This window comes from Parasteatoda tepidariorum, chromosome 12, assembly GCF_982258835.1.
Source record: "Parasteatoda tepidariorum strain Cologne lab strain chromosome 12, Ptep-v5.0, whole genome shotgun sequence".
Classification (NCBI taxonomy): Eukaryota; Metazoa; Arthropoda; class Arachnida; order Araneae; family Theridiidae; genus Parasteatoda; species Parasteatoda tepidariorum.
In genome coordinates, this window is record NC_141766.1 from 9,207,259 (window position 1) to 9,224,196 (window position 16,938).

Below are 16,938 nucleotides of genomic sequence, written 5' to 3' on the forward strand. Positions count from 1 at the left end.
AATACTGAACATTTCAGTTTCATTCAGTTTCAACGTAATATACTTGCGTTATTAACTTGATTTCTTTATTATCTCAATCTTTGTTACAGTTATATTAGGATACCCAGCACACTTCTTAATTTATTGTTTGACTTATTTAATAAGTTTTATTTTTATTGAAATATGAAACAAAAAGGTCTCCTCAAATACTTAAATTTTTCTTATAATTGTAATATGTTATTTTTAACACTATTGTGAAACAATTTGTTGCAATACAAGTACGAAAAACAAAATTTTAAATTTAGCTACGAAATATATATGCGGAAAATAATATTTATCCAAGTCAACAAATCTTCATATACCGCATATTAATTGTGAATATAAATACAAGAACATGGTTTAAGGGTTTTCATCCTGTTTTTTCTTTCTTTTTTCATTTTATGCACATAAACAAGTACTTTAATGCTCTTTTTTTTTCAGTTAGCTTTTTTAATACATATTAAGTGACATTTTAAAAATTTAAGAATAATTATATTTTTTTAAATATTTTGAACAAAAATTTAAAACAGTTAATTTTCAGCATCTAGTATTAAATATTTATGTAGTACGCTACTGCATTATTATAAAAAAGAAAGAAAAAATATTTAAAAAAATTTTTTATCAATCTAAAGCACATGATAAATAAACTGTTACTTTCATATTTGCAGCTATACATATTAACTATAATGCATGAAAATATTAATTTAAAAATTTAACAAGAAGCAAATATTTTTCAAACATTTTTAGTAGAAAATTAAATTATAATTTTCAGCACCTAGTATTCATTATTTATGTAATATACTACTGCAGTAATGTAAAAACGAACAAAAAAATTACTTAAAAAAAAAATTATACATCAAAAGCACATATCAAATAAACAGGTATTTCCCTATTTGCAGATGCATATTAGCTATGTTAATACATATAAATATTATTTTAAAATTTTAACAATAATTTAATATTTTTTAAGCATTTTTATTAAAAAGTATTAAGCTAGTTAGTTTTCAGCATCAAGTATTCAATACTTATGCAATACACTACTGCATTTATCAAAAATTTAACAAAAATTTTATTTTTCAAAAAATATTTTATCAACATAAATATATAACAGATTTTTCCACAGTTTCAGAATTAGAACTCAAAGCTATGTGCTTAATTTGTTTTTAAAAATCGTATGTACTGAAAAAAACACGTATATTTTAACATAAAAAATTATTATTTATTTTATATAAAATTTTTACATAATTATTATATATTTTTATATAATTTTTTAAATTATTTTATATTTAAAAAAAATATTATTTATTTAAAAATATAATTTATTTTATTCCAACTTTCCCCAATAAAAATTTTAACAACGATAACTAAAGATAAATAAATAATTTACTGTTTTTATCCTATTTAATTCTGTACATAAATTTTCAGCAGTATCATAGTGAAATAAACGCTGACTTTTCAGCAAAGTCATATATAAATGTTATCAAGTTAGGGAGGAAAGAAAGAATAGTTTTTTTCGTTTAGTCAACACAGCGACAAAGCAAATGGCCGACAATTCTTAACGATTGCAAACTGCTAAACCGATCTGTAAATACGGCTTTCCGTTGCTGTCCGCACCTGCGCTCGCTATAACCTCATATTCGCCCCACTAAGTTGTTTTATTGTGCATGGCAGCTTCCTGTATCACACTCTATGGGAAGGGGAAGAGGTATTTATTAGACTTCTAAAATCGAGCAAACAAATTTGGAAATCTAGAGTTTTTATTTAATTACAAGACATAAAGTTCATTTTTATATCAGAAATTAGTATTTGAATTTATAGAATCAATCATCTCTTAGCTACATTATATTAATAAATTTAATAATTTAACAATAAAGGATGTTTTTACTAATCCTAGAGGATCCATTTTAACTCAAATAAAGACTTTCAATAGTTAGTTAAGTTAATATCGAGCATACCTGTTTGCTTTTACGATCGTAAAAGAAGTATTAAATGTGTAATAATGGTTAAAATAAATGTAAATTTAATTTAATAAAACAAAAAGCAAATAAGAATGCAGAAATTTGGCTACCAAATAAAATATAAAAATAAAAAGTTTCGTAAAATTTGGAAAAATTGGCAGGTAAGATAAAGAGTTTATTGGCTCAATAGAAAATATCGGATAAACTGCACCAAACGTAAATAGTTTCACATAATCTATGTGAGCTAATCAATCTGCGCAATAAACCAAGTTTGATTCGAGATACGTCAGGAAATAGGAATAAGAAAAAGAGCTGGTGTAATTCCAAGTCGTCATGGAATAAGTAAAAAAATTATCTTTCACTGTAAAAATTCAGGTTAAAAATTGCCGTAACTCATGGTGCCCATACTTTTTACAGCCATTTCCAATTTTATTAATCCATTTTTATCGGAACATGTTACGGAATAAAAAATCTGATATACCGTAATTTTTACAGGTATAATTAGCATAAAATAACCGAATCATACTAATTAAATAAATATTACTGTAAAAATTAGGGTAAAATATATTATGGTAAAAATGGATTTTGCAGTAAAATGAATTTTACTTATGATGCATCCAAAGTTCTGGTACTGTATAACGTAATTTGATGCAAATTTTTTTACAGTGTATGTAGTGCAAATTTTGAATTCTTAAGTATTGAAAGTAGCCAAATAAATGTAATTGAGATAACTAAAATGCAATTTGAACTTTATAAAGAAACACATCTTGAAATAAATATTTTCGAAGCGATGTTTTGAAATAATGGTATAAGTTAAAATGACAATATGTTGAAGATTTATGAAAAAGTTGCATTTAAAAGTTGTATACGCTTGAAGCTCCATAAAACACATGAAATATTTCATTAATAATTCAAAATTTAAAAAAAAACATCATTAAATACTTAAAAGGGAATTTTACAGCGATAACGATGATAATAAAATAATACTTCGTTAAAAAGCAATATTTGTTCATTTGTTTTTAATTTTTTGAACAAAAAAGAATTAGTAGTTATTTTTCTCATCGACTGTTTATAGCGAATATCAAAGTTATTACAAATAGGATAATGATAGCTTAAAATTAATTTGAAAAAAAATAGATATGCTATATAAGCACCATTATTTCAACCGAAATATGCGTTATATTCTAGACTTAAAATGAGAAATAAATTTGATCTTTTTTAGAAGTTACCAGAGAAATTAAGAGTAACAAATATCGCTAACTTTAAAGAATGAAAAGTTTTAAAATTTTGCTTATAGCTAGGTTATAAATTATCTGTAACTGTTTCTTACCAAAATTTCAAAGGTTTCTACTCAAATACAAAATAATAATAAAAATTTACTATCTCTGAAAACGTGGGAAAATTAAAACTACTGAGATAAGAATTAGATTTAGGCATGATAGAATTGTTTTCCAAATAAAATCATTTAATAGGGTGATATCAAATTAACTTCACAATCTAATCTATTGACACGTTTTTCTTTATCATTCAATACCCAATTATCTAAACTATATATAAGCAAATGTTTTACAAAATAATTAAATCCTCCAAACAATACGCAGCCATTCTTCCACATAATAATTTGCGATCATTCACGGTCCTGAAGTAGTTCTCGCAGTTGCACACAAGAGCTAAATTAAAATACTTTTTTTATAAATTTTTAGAATACAGTTCTCTCACAAACATAGTGTTTTAGTTAAAAACCTTTTCTGTTAATGCTCAGTTATACACCGTCGGGACACAGTACTCTCAGAATCATATTAGTACTTCATTAAAATACTTGCTATTAATCCTCCGTCATACACCGTACGGATATAGCTCTCTCAGTTACATTAGTTAAAACACTCAATTTATATTCAGTTATACACAGTCAGGATACTGTTATCTCCGAAGCACGTTAGTGCTTCATTAAAATACTTTCTATTAATCCTCCGTCATACACCGTACGGATATAGTTCTCTCAGTTACATTAGTTAAAACACTCAATTTATATTCAGTTATACACAGTCAGAATACAGTTCTCTCAGAAGCACGTTAGTGCTTCATTAAAATGCTTTCTATTAATCCTCCGTCATACACCGTACGGATATAGTTCTCTCACATACATAGTGTTAAGCTAAAACATTCAATTATTACTCAATTATACACAGCCGGGATACAGATCTCTCAGAGGCACGTTAGTGCTTCAGTAAAATACTTTCTATTAATCCTGCGTCATACACCGTACGAATACAGTTCTCTCACATACATACTGTTTAGTTAAAACATTCAATTATTACTCAGTTATGCACAGTCAGGATACAGTTCTCTCAGAAGCAGGTTAGTGCTTTATTTAAATACTTTCTATTAATCCTCCGTCATACACCATATGGATTCAGTTCTCAAACTAACATAGCGTTTAGCTAAAACACTCAATTAATATTCAGTTATACACAGTCCGGATACAGTTCTCTCAGATACAAATTAGTGCTTCATTAAAATGCTTTCTATTAACAAACCGGTATGAACCGTTCAGATGTAGTTTTCTCAGATATCCATTCGTGCTTAAGTAAAATATTTTCTAACTATCCTTCATCATAAGCAATTAGGATACGAATTTCTCAAATGTTAATTAATGATTTTTATATTTTTTTCTGTTTCGTTTTTAATAGATAAGTTTCGTTTTATTATAACGTATAATTTCATTAACTTGGGCATGTAATGCTTAAAAAAGTTGGTTTATAGCCTATTTCGACCCTTGTATTATTAAACTCTCAGTCCCAATAAATACGTTCTTTTAAATTTAATGGAATTTAAATATACAAAAATCATTTTTTTAATAAAATTGCTATAAATAGTTGAGTTTTTATTTCAATTTCGGCTTTAAAAATCGTTAAAAAATTATAACATATGGATATAATACTTTTGAACTGGGAACTAACTTTTTAGTAGCTGGTGAAAGTGCCTTATATTCCGTTCAATGTAAATATAAATCTTTACATTTCGTTTTTTTTTATTTTTATTTTTATTGATTGCCACTATCCGAAGTCTTAGATTTAATGCATATTTTAACGCTTCTTTTGTATTTTCTTCTAACCATAAAGATTGCATATTATTACGCAAAAAGCTAAAAGATCAAAAGTTCAAAAAAAAAAAAAAAGTTCAAGTAGATCAAAAGTTATTTAGCATGCACCTTTTTTCTAGATTACTGCATAATGGATAAATTTATTTAAATTTTTATTAATACTTATTTTTTTTAAAAAGTAAGAGAAAAAAAAACAATTATAATAGGTGGTTGTTAAATAATGTATGTTATATGTAAGTTAATGTTATGTATATATCTTAAATAATGTTGTATGTATGCACTATCCTCGTGGACATACCAATAATATTTAGAGGTTTTTTTACCCCTCATTTCGTTGTGTAATATCAAATTCGAATTTAAATTCAAAAGGTTGTCCTCCTAAACCACGCGTCACTCCTACTCAATTTAGGTACAGCGGAAAATTTGCCTTCACATATAAAACAGCCCTATACATCATCACGGGGTCGTGTGGTCAGGCTACAATTTGTCAGCAGTCATTATTAAAATGGGAAAGGGGAGTTAAATAGTCCTTTGTAAAGGGATTTGCCATAACAGTAGGCAGCCTGTGCTCAAGCCCAGCAGGGTACACGGTCTCCCAGAATTGTGCCTTTCATGGGTAGCTCAGCACTTCAGCCTTTTTCATGTCATTCTCCGTGGGGGTTCAATTCAAAGTTTTACCTTTTTCTTTTCTGTTAAATGTCACTTCTGTGAGAGAGAAAAAGTAGTCGCTGGAAATAAAATAAGTTGCTGCTTTTCTGTTTGCTCTTTTTCAGGATTGTTTATTGACACAGATGGAAGAAGTTACGCCCATAATAATTTAATTACCTTTTTTTATCACTATATGTATAGTTGTAGTTCCCAAAAAATATTTTTAGCATTAAAACTAATTTCCACAAATTAAACTGCAAGGACTAAATGGATTTTCTAGGGATATATATATATCTATCTATATCTATATATATATATATATATATATATATATATATATATATATATATATATATATATATATATATATATATATATATATATATATATATATATATATATATATATATATATATATATATATATAATTTGTAGGAATATTTATTTCTCCAGAATCCATAAAACAAGAAGGCATACTTTTCCAAGATTGACGTAGTCTCTTTGGCAAGTCTCTTTGACGTAGAATTTTATTCAGCACATTTTCTACATTTTTTTTTTATATATATAATTTGTGGTAATTTAGGTCAAAATGTTTAAAAAATATCATACTTAGCACTTTAATAATTTGTAGTTATGAACTACAGTATGAAGCACAGTTGATTTCTCTGCGTTAAAGATAGAATTTTTTCAAATACGGCTCACTTCCAATCAATAATTCGATTAATCAAATTTGCCTTTATTTTCTGTTATTTAGGTCTAAGAGAAATGCTTATTAGTAATTGAAATCTCTTTAATTTACAAAATCGTTACTAATTTACAAAGCAAGCACAATAGTTACTAATTTACAATTATAACAATTAAATAAATTGTTATTAAACCATTTTATTCTAAGATATTTCCAACAGAGTAGAATTTATACACATAATTTGCAGCCACGATGAATTAAGAAAAAAGACATTAAGAATAAGAAAAATAAATTTTACAAATCATTTAAGTATGCTGGTTTCGTGTGTACCTGAAAAAAACTGATAAGTGGATGGAATATTGTGATAAGAAAAAATATATTCTAATGTTTCTTACATATTAACAATACACATGTTTTTATTTCGATTTGAAATAAATGCACATTACTTTTTATATGATAAAGTGTAGAACCAATTGAAAAGAAAAGAAAAGAAAAATAATTCCAGGCAACCAAAAGCGGTTTTTATGTATAAAATATCTATGCAAAAGTAATTTATTCCAGTACTTATTGAGTATACCAAGCAGATATTTATTTCTGTTACTAACATTCTACTTTAAAAAAGTACTGTGCTGCACAAAGGTAAAAATCTGACATACGATAATTTTTACGATAATAATTAATTACTGAACTCTAATTAGATAAATATTAGTGTAAAAATGGATTTTACTGGAAAATGGATTTTACGGATGATGCACCCAAAGTGCCGGTACCTTATACGATAATTTGATCCGGATTTTTTTTAGTACACAATATTTTTTTTTAAAAAAAGGAATCATGATTTTAAAAGACGCTAGCCTCAAATGGACTATATTTATATTTTTAGGGTAACTATGATGGAGTAAATCGAGAGAAAATTATGTATTAAGTTTTCAATATAGTAAAAAAAGCGATTTCGTAAGAATATATGAAAAAATTATGCTGATAAGCAAAAGTACTTAAAGGAACATGGCAAGAATTACTCATTCACTTATTTATTGATATATCTATTGATTACTCATTACCTTAGCTATCGAAAAAAAAGAATCAGGATTTTAGAAGACGCAAGCCTCAAATGGACTAATATTTTTAAGGTAACTGTGATGTAGTAAAGAGAGAAAAAATATATATTAAGGTTTCAAGGTAATAAAAAAATGCGCTTTCGTAAGAACATAAGAAAAAATTATGATGATAAGCAAAAGTACTTAAAAGGAACATAGGAGGAATTACTCATTCACTTATCTATTGATATCATAAAATGCATTGCTTAATGTGGCCTAGAAAAAGCAAGGAAATAAATACCTGCCGTTTGCTTTATTTAATTGTTGTGACATTTTCGAATAGCTTTGAAACATTTGCATTTTCTTTATATAAGCAAAAAGTAGTAGCACGTGTTTTATTATCAGCATTTATTTCGTGGCAGCAAAATGTTGTTAGCTACCATATTATATTGATTATTTATAAATATTTTCTGAATTAAGAGAAAAGTGTATTTTCAATTGGGGATTGAGAGCAGAAAAAAATATTCACCAAGTTTAAACGCATATTAAGATTCGTACATTCATAATAAAATAAAATGTGGTAATAAATTACTTTGATTTCAATAAACATTTGGCTTAAATACAGCTACTTAATACTAATTATTACCTTAACATAATTATAAAAATCCTATTAACTTATGTTCCAGTGGAAACTGCCATGATGTTTTATAACTGTAGCTGTAGCTAATACAAAAATATATTTATTACTTTATAAATATACCAGTTTTTTTTCCTTTTTTATAAGGTCGGTACGCACTCTAGTATATATGTTACCGCAAAACTGTAGAACGACTGGTGTAGATATATACTAAATTTTTTTACAGTGCACGTAGTCGTCTCATTTTTTTATTTGCTTATTTGCTTTTATAGCTTTATTTATTTACTTATTTATTTTTTTGATTGCTTGTTTACTGACGTCACATATTTTCATGGGCATTAGAATCAGTTTAGGGCTTTTTTTCAAAAATATTTGGATTAAAAAGCAAGCGCATTTTTAATAATGTAGTCACAGAAATTCTTTCACACTATTGTTATTTTGTCTATAGTTTATTATATGATAACTACAATTCTGCTCTTAATAAATGTATCTAGTTTAACAATAAAACTCAGCACTGTAAAAAGTTTGGGTGCTTAGTTGCCATCATTTTTGATGTTGAGAAAAACTAACTGCATTTTTAAGTACAGAACTGTAGTAATTGTACAAAATATTATGTTACAACCAACCAGATAAACTCATAAAACCCCATTCCATGGTTTAAATGATAAAACACAACTCAACCAAAACCATGAAACTCCAATGTCCATTACCTAACGAAAAGTTTAGCTCCGATATCCGGTTAAATTTCTTTTTTTATGGTTTTGATACCATGCTAGTTGTAAATGTTTAAAAAACCATACAGTTTTGTATTTATGTTTTTCTTTTCACCATAACCGTTGTAAATGATTTCAAAACCATAAAGGTTAAAAAATTTTCTTTACCGCAAACATTATGGTTAATTTGATAGAAAGACTGCTGCCTATTATTTACCGAAATTTTACTCCAAATTGATTTTTAACCTCGTACAGATTATCTAGTGAATGAGGAGATTTACTTGAGTGATACGTTACTATGCCTAAATATCGCTTCATTTCTCATTAAACCTAGCACATAATATGCAAAATACTAACTAGGCGCTCGTTAAAAAGAAAGTAAGACCTTTGTTTGAACAACAGTATCATTTCTGCACGTTTGAATTAACCTAATGTTATTTATTTATCTTCTGCTATCAAGAAATTTAAGTAACTAGAACCAAACAAATTGCGCAATAGTTGATTGAATAATTCATCTATCAGTTTAAAAGCAAAGATTCAACCAGTTTAAAATATTATTACATTTAAAAAAAGCAGCATATTGCCATTTATTTATTTCTCCAAATCTCAAGAATCAAGTCAATACAGTCAAACAATCAACAAATTAGTTGATTGCACTTTAAAAGTACTGAACCATTAATGAGAACATTACCTGGCAAATTGCCGAAAAATCTTGATTCCACACTTGCTATTTTCCAGATTAATACCCCGAGTTAATCTGGAAATTAGCAAGATAATGTTCGTATTAACTTATATCATATATAGCAAATGTTTTAAATACTTTTCCCAATCTGTAAAAAATGCCTGATCAAATTACGGGGAAAAACTCCGGTACTTAGGTTGCCGGTACTTTTTACCGTAAAATCCATTTTTACCGGAACATGTTACGGAGCAAAAGTCTGATATATCGTAATTTTAGCAGTAATGAGTACCGTAACATCACTGAATCACTCTAATTAAATAAATATTACTATGAAAATTATGTTATAATATTTAAGAGTAAAAATGGGCTTAACGGTAAAAAGAATTTTAAGGATGATGCCCCCAACGTGGGGGTACTTTATATCGTAATTTAATCCTGAACTTTTGCAGTGTATTATTGTAATATTTTCAGTTGGTTTTTAATATATAATCAATCAAAAGAATTTCCTATCATTTATTACTTGGAATTAATGTTTGTTTACAGAAACATAAAATGATATATTACGTATGGGAGTCCTGTTAAAAAGAGTATAATATCATAAAACTGGAGGAAAAGTTTTTTAGAAAAAATTTTTCTTTGAAGACTTCAAGATTGGTTCAAATTTTAACTCCCGTTTGGGTTTAAACTTTGTACTTAGACTGATTTTACCGCAGTCTGTTGCAATTTCTGCGTATTTGGGATAGGCATAGAAACTTTAGAAATTATTACACGTCATTCGTGATGATAATGCCAATTTCATGTTCAGTTTTATCTTTTGTGGAACGCCGCAAATGCGTTTTTTTAGACAGCAAGACTGCAAAAACAATACTAAAAAAAATTATTTGTGAGTTTTTTTATAATTCAAAAGTTAATGCCACAAAAAATTCAATAGATAATGCCGGTTATTTTACTATTTTTCATATTTTGTATCGATAATCAGTAGAATAGAACAAAATGATGGCCAATGATGCACGGAGAGCAAAATCTTGGTGAAGTTACTTAAATTTTAATTTTGAGTCATTTTTATTAATTAAAAAGGCAATTATTTAACTATTTTTCATATGTTATATATAATCAATAAAGAAATTCAACAAAATTCAATTATTATTTTTTGTATACTATTTATAATCAATAAGTGAAGCAAAATTTTACCAATGATGCACGGAGAATAATATCCAGGTTAAACTACTCTGATTTTATTTTTGAGTCATTTTTATAGTTAAAAAAAAAAACAATATCACTAAAAATACGGTTATTTTACTATATTTTATATCGATAATCAGTATAATAAAAAAATGATGGCCGATGATGCACGGAGAAAAGAAATCCTGGTGAAACTACTGTACTGCATGGTAATAACATTTCTGGTATATATGTAAAATAAAAATGAAAAAAAAGAAAAACATAATTATGGTTAATGAAACCAAATATATGGTATTTAAACCATTCATTCGGTAATTTTTCCGTTCATATGTTAACGGTTTATCGGAAATTCTGGTTTTCAAAATTATAGTTCTTATTAGCACAAGTTTAGTAAAAATACAAAACTGCAAGGAAATTTAAGAGAATAAATGGGTTTTATGCCTTAGTTAATATAAAATTATCGAATTTTATGAAATTTTATCACAGATTATAAAGCCATGCTTTATTGTTAATTTTAACAAAGGTCATTCCTGGTTAAACATTGCAGTTAGGTTAGAATCCCTTTGCGGTCAGGCTAACCACGAGAGATTTTCGTGATTTTTCTCTCCAAAAGCCATCAAAAAGTCCTCCACGAAGGCAAATTTCTCCTAAACTTGATCCAGGAGTCCTCGTGTCTCCTGAATTGGGTTCAAAATTACAAGTACATTAGCTGAACATTAGTAGACGTGAACCCAAAATTAGGTCGGCTGTTTAACAACGGTTATATGTTTATGAAATAATTTGTACTATATTTGGTTGCTGTTCTAAAAAACATTGTTATGAAACTTTTTGTTGTTGTTGTTGTTGTTGCTGCTTATCCTCTTCTGGCCTGACGAAGTCAGACCAGGTCTATGAACCCGTTGACCAGAATGAAATCGAGGACCAAAAGAGGAGTATGTATTAATTTTTTTAAAATATGATGTGAAAAAGAAGCATTTTGAAAGAAACATTGATATTATTTATTGCTTTTAGAAATAAATTGACAAAGAAGCGAGAAAAAAAAAGAAAAAAGCGATAACGCCTCTTTTAATGATTGATAAAGTCAATCTTCTAGCCAAACAAATTTCGACGCATCTGTACAATCTATTTTAACTGCTTAGAGAGACACACTTGAATAGTATATTCAATACTTATACTGCGCAGCTGTTTAACATTAAATATTACATGGTTAATAAAATCATTTTTACAAGTTCACTTAAAACTTGATAAAAATATTCTTGATTATGCTACCGAATTCGGTGGTTAATTTTCTACCACTAAATGAAAGGAACAATAAAACTTGATTTTTCTATAGCATATTTGTTAAACAATTTAATTGTTTAGGAAATAGAACACCTTAGTTATAATAATATTCGCTTAAATTTATCGTAAATATTAGTTAGGAGCAACTTCGCGGAAAAATTACTAGATTCAAACATTATATTTCATCGCATGCGTTTCATTTAATTCAATAAATTTCATTGAGTTATGGTATATCTCTTGTTAAAGTTTAATATATTTTAATTGATTAAGAAATACATTTGACAGTAAAATAGTTAAAATCTTTCTGCGATTAATAGTAATTAAGCAATATCGAAACTCATCGCTTGCTAAAAACGTCAAGTTTAGAGAACATTATTAGAGAACATATTATACTATAAAAGCAAAAAATCGATAATACATAATGCAAAACTCAACCGACTAATTAACTGAAAAATTTATCATGAAAAATTTAAGAATTTAATACTTGTTTAATGATTGAGTTTGCTGCACTTAAATTAGATTTCAGTTCATTTAGGTTAAGACTAATAGAAATTGGGTGTAAACTTTTTATTTGTTTCAATGTTCAAATTGAAAAACTATGGATAAGTCGTTATTTTTAAAAACACCTTTTTTCTAGAAAAATGCCTATTAGCTACTCATATGTTTTGCCATTTGTTATTAAACTTTTAAATATTCGTTTTCAAAATAAAAAAATCATTAAAAATTACGAAAAAAGTAACGTCACAAAGCGTCTCTGAATTATTTTTATACCGTAAATACTATATTTAAGGTTAAAATTAGCACCAGAAATAAAACAGAAAAAGTTTAAGTGAAGGACTATGAAGTCATCATTAGTTTAAAAAGGCAGTGCACTTACCCCTGCACCATCCCATCACACATCTTAGCTGTTTATGGTGAAAATTCTGAAAACCTGTTATGATATAGAAGGTGCAACGAAAACTACCATGGTCTTATACTAGCATAATCTGGACTATTTTTTCCAGATAATTTACTCTTAAAGGTGAATAATAACATAGGTAATATTTCATTAAAGTCTTTTTTTCTTAATTTTTTTTTAAATTAATCTTATTCTAAGCTTTTTTTAAATTTTATTTCATAGTTTTTTCTTAAGTAATATTGTTTAAAATTTCACTTAAATATAAATCCAATATGCATTCTTATGAATGATAAATTTTTTCACATTTCATGTCAGTAGCACTGTTAAAGGCATTTTTGTTTTATATAAAATTGTATGTTTTATTTTCAGATATTTTAACTTAATTCATTGTGTTTGGTTCAATAAAGACCGAATATACGTTCTTAATAATGAGAAATTTTCAGACATTTTAAATTAATTTTATGTTTTAGGTTTATGTTTTGAAAGGTATAAAATTGGTCAGGTCGTGTTTTATGTTTTGATGCGTATAAAATTGGTTAGGCAGTGTTTTTTGTTTTAATACGTATAAAATTGAGTAGTTAATTTGCTGTTCCGCAGTGAACTGATCGTTAAGACCCCAGCAGATCACCTAAGTCAAGCATCACTGGCTGTGGTCAGTGTGCTGGTGTGCGACTACTTGGATCAGTCTGCTTAGGGACCGAGGATGTGCGGTATTGGTCCTCGTTAAACTGCTCTACAGCAAAGTGCTCGACTTCGTGTGCAGATCGTGGGTCTACCGAAGTGGGGGTGCCATCCCCTCTGCAGAGGATCAAACTTTTGATGGCATGTCTTCGGATCATCCTCAGGGATGTTTCCCATACTGTCGCCAATAGCAGATTGCGCAGCACTAGTGCGGCGTAAATGAACTACTACAACAACAATTAATTTGCTATTTTTCATATTATTATTACTACAAACTTGCTTTAAATTATTACACGCTTACTTCATATAACAAATCAAAAGAATTTTCTAAGTTTATTTTGAAAGAATTCCCTAAGTATTGAGCAACCTAATTTTGGGTGAATATAAAACTTTAATATCACTCAATAACAATAAAATCATTTCTATTTTCACTTATATGCAGTAAAATATTTCATGAGCCAATAATATTTGAAATAAATTGTTTCAAAATGAGATGGCAGTCATAACTTAGACAGTTCAAATTTCCAATGAGCAAGACGCATATACCGTATTAGAAAAAAGTAAAGATGCAAGAAAATTTTAAAATTGTCTATCATAAAAGTCTAGATAACCTGTATGCAGATAGTATTTCAATTTAATACGATATTGATTATTATACGATATTAATATGTTGTCAACAAATGGGTAGTATACAGATAGGAGTTATAGTTTTATTATTAAGGGACCGTCTACAAATTATGCTAAGATTGTAGGGAAAGGAGGGGTTTCAGGAAATTGCGATAGTTTATGACAAGAGGAAAGGAGGGATTATCAAGATGTGTGATTGCATACATTTTGGGGAAAATAGAAACATTTAAAAGCAGCAGAGAAAAAAAAATTATACTACTTATTTTAAATACTTTAATCAAAATAAGTACATGTCTAATCACTTTTATTGTAATGCTCATATGTCTTTAAAACTTATAAAGTTTTCAAATTAGATTTGAAATTTGATATAAAACATAGTGCTTTGTTTTCGAACTGCTAATATATGCAAGTTATTGTGCAGGTTATATATATATATATATATATATATATATATATATATATATATATATATATATATATATATATATATATATATATATATATATATATATATATATATATATATATATATATATATATATATATATATATATATATAGTTTTAATACATGAAAAATATATATTTTTGACACAATAATTTGCAATATTAGAGATAATGGCAGCTAATAATAGAGGTAATATCTGTGAAACCAAGGTGTTTTCACTTTTATTTGATTTTCTCTAGACAGAAATATATAAATATCAAGAAGAATTTTAACTGCATTATACGAAATTTCATTCAGAATAGATTGGTTCGCCTTTAATTTTATATCCAGTTCAAGATTTTTTTTAAAAACTTTTCTAATTTTAACAGCTCGCACAACTTATAGTTGTTTGATATAAATCTTAATTGAGTACTTTACAATGAATTGAAATCTTTCGTCACATAGTTTTATAAAGAAATGCGGCAAATGTTAAAAACTATGCATTCCTTTTATTTTAAATTAACGAAGCGTGTAACGAAAGCTGGAAATATTTTGAAGAAAAATAAGTAATTAGAATAGGTGATTCCATTTACAAAAAAAGTATGGTCAAAACTATCAGAATGCGGTAGAGTTTTCCGTGTGTCTGTGGGACAAAAATGCTCGGTAATTTTTACCGAAGGGCTTTGGTAATGATTTTGATAAAAAAAAACTAACAATAAAACATTGTTTTATAATATATAATAAAAGTTAGTTAATGTTCTAAAATCTGGTAATTTTGCCATGATACCTTAGAGCACGGCATAAAAATTACTTATTCTTTTAAATTTTCAGTTTTGTATTTTATATTAAATGAGTGATAATAAGAACAATAATTTTGGTAACCAGATTTTCCTGTAAAAGTTTCCATATAAACGGAAAATTTTCCAAATGAAGGGTTTAAACGATGCATATTTTGGTTTTTTTAACCAGAACCGAATTGTATTTTTTTTTCAGAAATGTCATTACCATACAGTACGTATATTTTACCAACACTTTTGAACTTTTTTTCATTTTATACCATGAAACTTATACCATATTGACAATAGCCTAGATATGGAACTTTTTAATAACACTGATAAAATCATGAATGGGATGAATAGTCATATAGTATGCATTAATTATGGCCACTCATAGCATATATAACATATTTTTTATTAATTTAATTTTACATTGAAATAGTTTGAATTTCTGATTTTATTTACTTTATAATTTATTACGTTTTGCTGTTAAAATTTTAAAATGAAAGTATCATCAAACTTATATCATTTTAATGATCAAAATATCAAACATTTTAATGAAATTAATAAAACTTATTCATAAATTAAAAAGATATATTATTTTCAAATTAATAAATGTTGTTAAAATTAGAAATTTTTAGTTTAACGATCTTTAATGCAGTATAATTGTTGTGGAAAAATTACACTATACCATTTAAAAAAATCTTTATTTTTAAGAAGTCGTCCTGTTTTGTTACAAAACTGCATAGAAATACTTTTATTTCAGATTGTTATCTGGGATAATTATTGTCTTTACACTGCTTACCTTAAATAACTGTTATGTTGTTAATGAAAACACCTTTATAGGCACACTTGAAAACTGTTATATATATAATTTAGATTTAAAATGCTTACCCATCAGCTTATAAGGATTTTCATATTGCGGCGGCTATATTTAAAACGCTTACCTAAAACGATTGACAATTGCAAGTATAGTGAAATTGCATATCTTGATCAAAGCTATTGTGAAAATGCATAAATGTTTACGAGTTTAGTGTACAGCTAAATTATTGAATCAGTTACATTTACCGTTGTTGAAACAGTTATACATCGTTGTTGAATCAGTATAATTTACTTCTTTGCGAATCTATTGTATTTATTGTTTGTATGATTTGCTTCTTTGTTGAATCAGTATCTTACGTCTTTCTTCTAAAAACATTTGTGGATAATATGGCTGATTCATACATTTAATTTTATATTTTCTGTATTTCAGAAACAGACAAAGAAACTCGTAGATTGATGCTGTTTTTAGTTTTCATTAACAGATATTTTTAAAAACTAATCATTACAGAAAAAAATATTAAATATATTAATTAGTAAGATAACCGTTTACAATGGAGGTAGATATGTTTAAATTTAGATAATTGAAATGTATAAAATTAATAGATAACGTATATAATTTAAAATATAAATCTCAATAAACTCTGAAAAACTATTAGAATTCATATAATATTCTAAATAATTCATATTTTAGAATTTACTAATTAATTAAGTTTTTCCATGAAAGAGATACAACAAAATATACTTAATTGACTTACATTTAGAGCA

General features: G+C 26.8%; 1 protein-coding gene across 5 annotated transcripts in view; it reads right to left on the bottom strand.

Annotated features, from left to right (window-relative positions):
* The window catches only part of fkh (fork head box protein), a 70,313-nt gene that overhangs the window by 17,999 nt on the left and 35,376 nt on the right, over positions 1-16,938 (bottom strand). Inside the window, exon 1 of one of the 5 annotated variants that reach the window (XR_001585234.4) lies at positions 16,246-16,884. The exons of the other annotated variants lie outside the window; for them this stretch is intronic. The gene's annotated coding sequence lies outside the window, so the exon portion shown is untranslated. Of the gene's footprint in view, positions 1-16,245; positions 16,885-16,938 lie in introns of those variants that run through there. 5 annotated transcript variants of the gene reach the window in all.